Source organism: Carlito syrichta, unplaced genomic scaffold (genome assembly GCF_000164805.1).
Source record: "Carlito syrichta isolate Samal-C Ts95f unplaced genomic scaffold, Tarsius_syrichta-2.0.1 Scaffold283059, whole genome shotgun sequence".
Taxonomy (NCBI): Eukaryota; Metazoa; Chordata; class Mammalia; order Primates; family Tarsiidae; genus Carlito; species Carlito syrichta.
Genome location: NW_007227155.1, coordinates 45,777 through 52,276, shown reverse-complemented (window position 1 = coordinate 52,276; position 6,500 = coordinate 45,777).

The following is a 6,500-nucleotide window of genomic DNA, read 5'->3' as shown; positions in this document are numbered from 1 at the left end:
TCCCTCCACCCTCCTACCCCACCCCCACACAGCAGGCAAAGATAATGAATGTTCTGTGAGCAACTCTCGTCTGAAGGGAGCTAATTGATTCCAATTTTCATTTTACCAGGTCCCATAATTCTTGATTACGCCTTCCTTTACGACTCGGGAGGCTTTGGCGCTGAGCTGCTGGGTAACAGGAGGGCTGTGTGGTCCATGTGACAGTCATGTTTTCGCCAGCAGGACAGACATGCCTTGTGTCATCAGGAGGACACATGGCTCTCGCCCTGCCACCCTCTCTTCCCGTCCAAGATGGGTGTGTCCGTCTCAGAGCTGCAGGCACACCATCCTCCCCTCTGAGAAGAAGAAAGAGAACAGGAGGCCTCTGAGGAATTTCTAAGATGACTCTGAAATCACAGTCCTTTCCTGGGGTGTTCCAAGCCAAATGGAGGGTGTCTGGGGAAATCATGCTTTGAGATGGTTCCCTGGTGGCAGGCGACTTGAGACAAAATGTATTTAAGGGGAAGGGACCCAGCTCCTCCCCAGGCCCAGGGCCGGCTGGGCAGAGTTCCAGAAAGCAAGGTGACTCGGCAGGTTTTCAAACACTGGGTCACTGCTGTTCGCGCCTCCCTGCACAAGCCAGCTCTTCTTCCATGCAACTGACCCTGAGGCTCCTGAAGGCACGGCCTCATTCATTCACTCACTCATCCACCCTCTTACTCCACACGCGTTTATCGAGGCCTCGCAGTGTGTCAGCACTGGGGCCGCAGAGATGAGTGATGCTCACGGCCCTGTTGTCAAGGAACCCACTTTCTGGGAAGTGGGGGGAAGCAAGCAGATAAAAGCGCCACCAAGTTTGGTGCGAGAGAGGAAGGGGCAGTTTCGAGGAGGGCAGGTGCCCCTGGGGTCCTGGAAGAGTCGAAGTCGGCCCCCAAGGCCAGTGGCGCAAACCCGAAGGCCACGCCAGGCAGCCAGCAGCAGCTCAGGCGGGGGTGCAGGATGTTCGAGAAGAGGAATGGTTGAGCTCGGTGAGTCAAATCACAAGACTGTGCCTGCCTTGCTAAGCAGTTCGGGTTTTATTCTGAGGCAGCGGGGAGCCAGAACAAGTTTTTAAGCCAGAAAGAAACACTGTCCAATGCACAGTGTGTGCATTTTAGAGAGCTCCGTGGGAGGCAGGGGAGGGGGCTTAGATGGGGTGGGGAGTTGGGGTGCATGGTGCCTGGCCCATGGTGTGTGCTGCCATCCTGGGGAGAGGTAGGAGGGGAGGCACCAAGAAGGTGAAAACCTCCAGGCCTCAGGGACTTATGAGAATGCAGTGCAAGAGGGAGTCGGGAGGGGGCTCTGCTCCTGGGGTCCTGACTTGGGCAGCTGGGGAGATGGTGTTGTTTTAGGGATGCTTTCAGCTGAGAGATAAACCCAGTAGGGTCTGCATAATGTTGAGAAGTCTGGAGTTTCACATCTGAATAGCGTTATTAAAGAATCAGGGTCTTCCTTTCTGCTCTGCTACCATCCTTAACATCCTGGCTTTTGACCTCAAGGTTGCAAGACAGCTGCTGCGGCTCCAGATGTTTTTGTGCTGTGCAAGGAAAAGAAGAGGGAAAAGGGGTGGCCCTAGCCCTGCCTGTTACCCTGTTACCGTTTACCAAGGAAACAAAAATGCTGGTCACTTCTAGCTACCAGGAGACTGGGAAAGTGAGTTGTTAGCACCTTCGCTGTTCTAGCACCTACAGCAGAGGCAAGGAAGGACGAAAGTGGTGTCGCCGGCCAAGATGGAACGGCTGTGGCCCCACACCTGGGGTGCCCTGAGTGTGGAAGAGAAGGCAGCCTTGCCCACGAGGGTCGTGGCAATGGTGAGGTGCGGGAAGACCGGTGTCTGGGCCGGGGCCTGTTGCCCTCTCAGTTCCCACCCCCTCCTTGCTCTGTCGGGCAGTGTTTCCCTGCTGCAGATCCCTTGGCCAGCGGAAGGCACTGGGAGAAGGCAGAGGCCATGGGAAGGGGGAGCTCAGGCCCTCCTCCCTCTGCCCCCGGCAGGTAGCGCAGGTAGCCTCCTGCTGTTGCCCGCCTCCAGGTGGCCTCGCTGTGGCAGAGTGGCTTCTATGCTCTTTCCTCCCCCTGTCCACCAGCTCCCCAGATCACATTATCTCTGTTTCATACTCGGAAGGGTCTCTGCTTTTCTGGCTGGGCCCGCTGCTACACTCATCTTTGGAGAGCCGGGGAGGCAGGTACGGTAGTTTGTGTCCTGAAGTAGTGGTCGCAGGAGGCCCGATCAGCAGAGACAGAAAGGGAAGGCAGCGGACGACTGCTGGGTCAGGGACGCAGAGTTGGTGGGGAAGAGGCGAAGCGCCTTCTGGGTCTTGGGTGGGGGGCAGGAGGCCTGGCTGGAGGAGGCATCCGTAGCTGGAAGCTTCGGTAGGCTGGAGGGCGGGGTGCCGGACGCAGGACACAGGCCCGGCCGCCTCCGGACTATGCTGGGCTCCGAGCCCTGTGATGGCTGCGGCAAGTGGGGAGGGGGCGACAGCCACTGTTGACACAGAGCAAATTCGAGATGTGGACATCGCCCAGTGCGCGTGGGGTCTGGGGTGAGGACGCAGCGCAGGGCTTCCACGTTTGCATTCTCTGCTCTGCAACAGTCCCCTGGTGATCTGTCGAGAGCGAACCATGAGGACCGGAGGAAGGAGAGCTCCAGTAAGGCTCACGCAGGGAGGTCGGTTTTACCCGTCTGGAGATGCACTGTGGAGCTGCAGCAACAGCTCTCTGCTCTGGCCACCTGGACCTGTAAACCACACGGATGGCCCAGCGCTCAGAAGAACCCCCACCCCCGTCCCAAGGAGGCTGGCCCTGCCTCTGGAGCTTCCCTGCTGCCTGCCCCACCTGCCAGTGCCTGTTTCATGCCTGTCTACCCGGCTCAGAGCAAACGCAGGTGAGACCTGCCGTATGCATTACCACACACCCTGTCACCTCTGCCTAAATATCACTGGAGTGGAAGGCAGAATGGGGAGATGGCCAGAAAGCCCTCCCACCCTCCGGAGAGGGAGCAGTTTGGAGCATGAACCACTTGGCTCTGCCCTCTCTCAGGGAAGGCATCGCAAAGGCTGTGCACAGGCTAGCCCCGGCAGGTGGAAAACAGAGAGGTGTCTCTTGATGGGAAATCCTGGGTGCTGTAAGCAGAGGGCACAGCCTTCCCCTGGGGGGGGCGGGAAGACGATGGCCATCACTGCTGAGGGCTGCCTGCTGCTGGGACAGGCGAAGCCGCTGGACTGGGAGCAGCCCCGTGGGGCCTCACGCGAGGCCGGGGCCCCTCCTCCCTCTGGAAAGACCAAAGAGGGGAAGCGGAGCACTCCTCTTGGCCCCGGGGTGGGGCCTGCCCAGCTGGAGTTCTCGGAGAGCCAGAAAGTGAGTGAGGCAGGAGAACGGAGTCTTCCTCGGTGGGCAGGCGGCTGGAGAGGAAGGGGCCGTGGGGGGGAGAGAATGCAGGACCTCGCAAAGGCCTCTACTGGGAGCGCGTAAGGACCACCTTTCTCGTGCATCATCATTAGGACCGAGTGGTGGGTAAGCCTTCCTGCCAAGTCTCCTCTACGGGCCTGCTCAGTGAGACCCACCCCAGTAGCCTACCCTGCGGCTCTGGAATCAGTAAGCCCACGCACATCAGCTGGTTATTTCGGCTGCACGCAGTAGAATTGTAACCCTGGCTAACCCTGGAAAGAGATTTGTAGTATGGAAGCAGGCAGATGGGAGTTCACAGAACTGGACAAGATGGAGTAAAACCAGAGAAAGGCACGAGACGAGGACAGGGGGCCCACTGGACACCACCTCCAGGGAGCCAGCCCAGGAGGGGTCCGCATCTTCACGCCAGCCTCTGGAGCCCCTCCCTGCTCCGTAGAGGGAAGGGCCCCTGGTCAGCAGTCCCCCAGGCGGTACCCAGGGGATCAGGTGCCGTTGTCCACAGAAAGGAGGCAATACGCCACAGGGGCAGAGCCCACCTGGGTGGTATGCCGAAAGTCCAGGAACATGACTCTGACTCTGCCAGTGAGGATGAACACAGCTGAGACTACCACACCTGGTTGCTGTGGCAAGCTTTGAAGCGCTGGCTTTTCCCGTTGTTACTGTCCATGCTGTCGGCTTTGCCCTCATCTCTAAAAACAAATCTCTATCTTGGAGGATTCCACTCAGCTGTGAGCTCCTCAAACATCATGGCAGCACCAAGCACAGTGTCCAGCACACAGGAGGTCTGCACAGTGAATGCAGATGCTCAAGTGATTCCCCTGCAGGTGACATTTCCAGAACAATAATAGGCTGTGTGACCCCGTGCCCACAGAGGTTCGTGCCCTCTGTTCCCAGTCGTCAGACGCCCTCGTGCTCATGGAGCAGGTGGTGGCCCTGCCAAATGACTCAAAAGCACGCAAAGGGACTAGGTGATCAGGACACCCACTATCCATCAGCTCCGTGAAGGACAGTGCACCCACTTGACTGGGGGAAGTGCACGGCAGGCATCAGGAAAGCCACTGCTGCCGCCCACTGGAGGGGACAAGACGTGACGTGGGGCAGGGCAGCCGCATCCCACCCCGGGGGGGGCTCTGAGCCAGATGGATGCCAACTCCTGAGTCAAAGCAGTCTGCTCTGGGCCATGTACTTGACTCTTCTGTGCCTTGGCCTCTTTGTCTGGGAAATGGAGATAGTACCTTCCCTGCTGGGCCAAGGTTGTTGTGAGGTTTGATGAGCTAATCATTCATTCCACAGACATTTGTTGAGCACCTAATAGGTGTTGGTTGCTATTCTGAGTGCTTGAGCTACGTCACTGATCAAGATAGACAGAGACACCTGCCTTCATGGAGCTGACACTGGAGTGAGCACATGCAGAGCTGCCGCCATGGTGTCGGTGCTCTGTCACTGAAGGGTGAGTGACTTTCCTTGACAAGCAGCAGCAGCAGATCCCTTCTGCGGGGAGGCATGCGCGGGGTCTGATCGCAGAGAGCCCGTTTCTTCTCGTCCTGGGCAGTAGAGCTGGGCGTGAACATGCGTTTGTTTTGGCCAACGGGACAGGTGTCCCAGGCAGAAGCCGTAAGAACCAGGGCACAGCTCGCCACGTGTGCTCCCCCGCGGCAGCACTCGGGCACGTGAGGTCAGATGGGTCCCTGGCAGCTGAGAGGCGCAGTGGACGGGTCACCTCGGTGAGAAACAGATTTTCACAGTAGTGAAACACCGAGACTGGGGGCCGCTCCGCTGCAGCTCCTGCCCGCACCCTGCTGAGGTCCACTTGGCCAGGGTGGAGAGCAGCCATGCTCAACACTGCCTGCCATCTCTGAAGGCTCCAGAGAGCTGTAACCCCCAGCCCCAGGACAGCTGGGAGCCAGCTGGGGGAGACAGCGGGCAACACACGTTGGCAACTTCCTATCTGCTAATTAATTTTGTGAAAGATTAGGTATTTATCTATTTATTTTCACCAGAAAGAAGTTGGGGTTGCAGAAATGTGGCAACATGTTTTACACGAAGAGGAGAGGAAAGGCTTTCACCGCAGAGTTCAGATCACCTCCCACAGGACCGGGAGGCTGAGTCCACGGGACTGGGGCGGGGGGGGGACATGCGAGAATCCCTGGGTTTTATTTTTTGTGTGAAAGCCACAGAAATATGAACAAGCATAAGAACAGGTCTGGAAGAATTTGCCCACGGCCCAGGACAGTGTCTGCTTGGGTCACAAGACAGGTGGAATTTAAGGTCACCCTCCACCTCCCTGCTTCATGCTTCTGCTGTTCCACCCTCCTTTCATCCTGCTAGAGAATGCCTACCTGTCTCTCCAGTGTCAGCTCAAGCAGCATCTTCTCTGGGAGAGTTTTGGACCCCCTAGGGTAGCAGGCCCCCTTCCTCCAATGCCTGCTTTGTCCCTTTGTGGGCCACCATAGAACCTGTAAATACATAAGCATCTCAGTGGCTTCCAGGCTTGTGTCATGACCAAGCATCCTGGGTGCTTGGTGTTGGTTGAAGAAAGGTCCAGTGGAATGGAGGGAAGGCTTCCTGGAGGAGGGGGCACTGACCCGGGCATCAGTGACTACAGGACATAGCCAGGTGACAGGGAGAGTGCCCCTTAGGACATGGCACTTGTTAGCCCACCTACCTGGGGTCTTCCCTGCTATGTTGTAGGTTTCCTGGAAGCAGTCAAGTCCATTTGACACTGTGATCCAGCCTTAGACTGTATCTGGCCTAGTGTGGGCATTCGTGAAATACTTGCTGAAAGAATGAATGGGGACATTGTGATGTAACCAAAAGAGACTGGCACCAAGTTCACCTTGATGAAGATTCTGGTCATGCCCTTTCCCTCTGTGTGATGCGGGGCCAAGCCTTGCCTCTCTCGGGACTCAATTTCCTCATCTGTTGATTAACATAATTTTCATTCTTCTCTTTTTTGTTTTTGAGTCTCACTCTGTCAATCAGGCTGGAGTGCAGCGGCACGCTCTTGGCCACTGCAGTCTTGACCTGCTGGGCTCAGGTGATCCTTCCACCTCAGCCTTCCAAGTAGCTGGAACTAC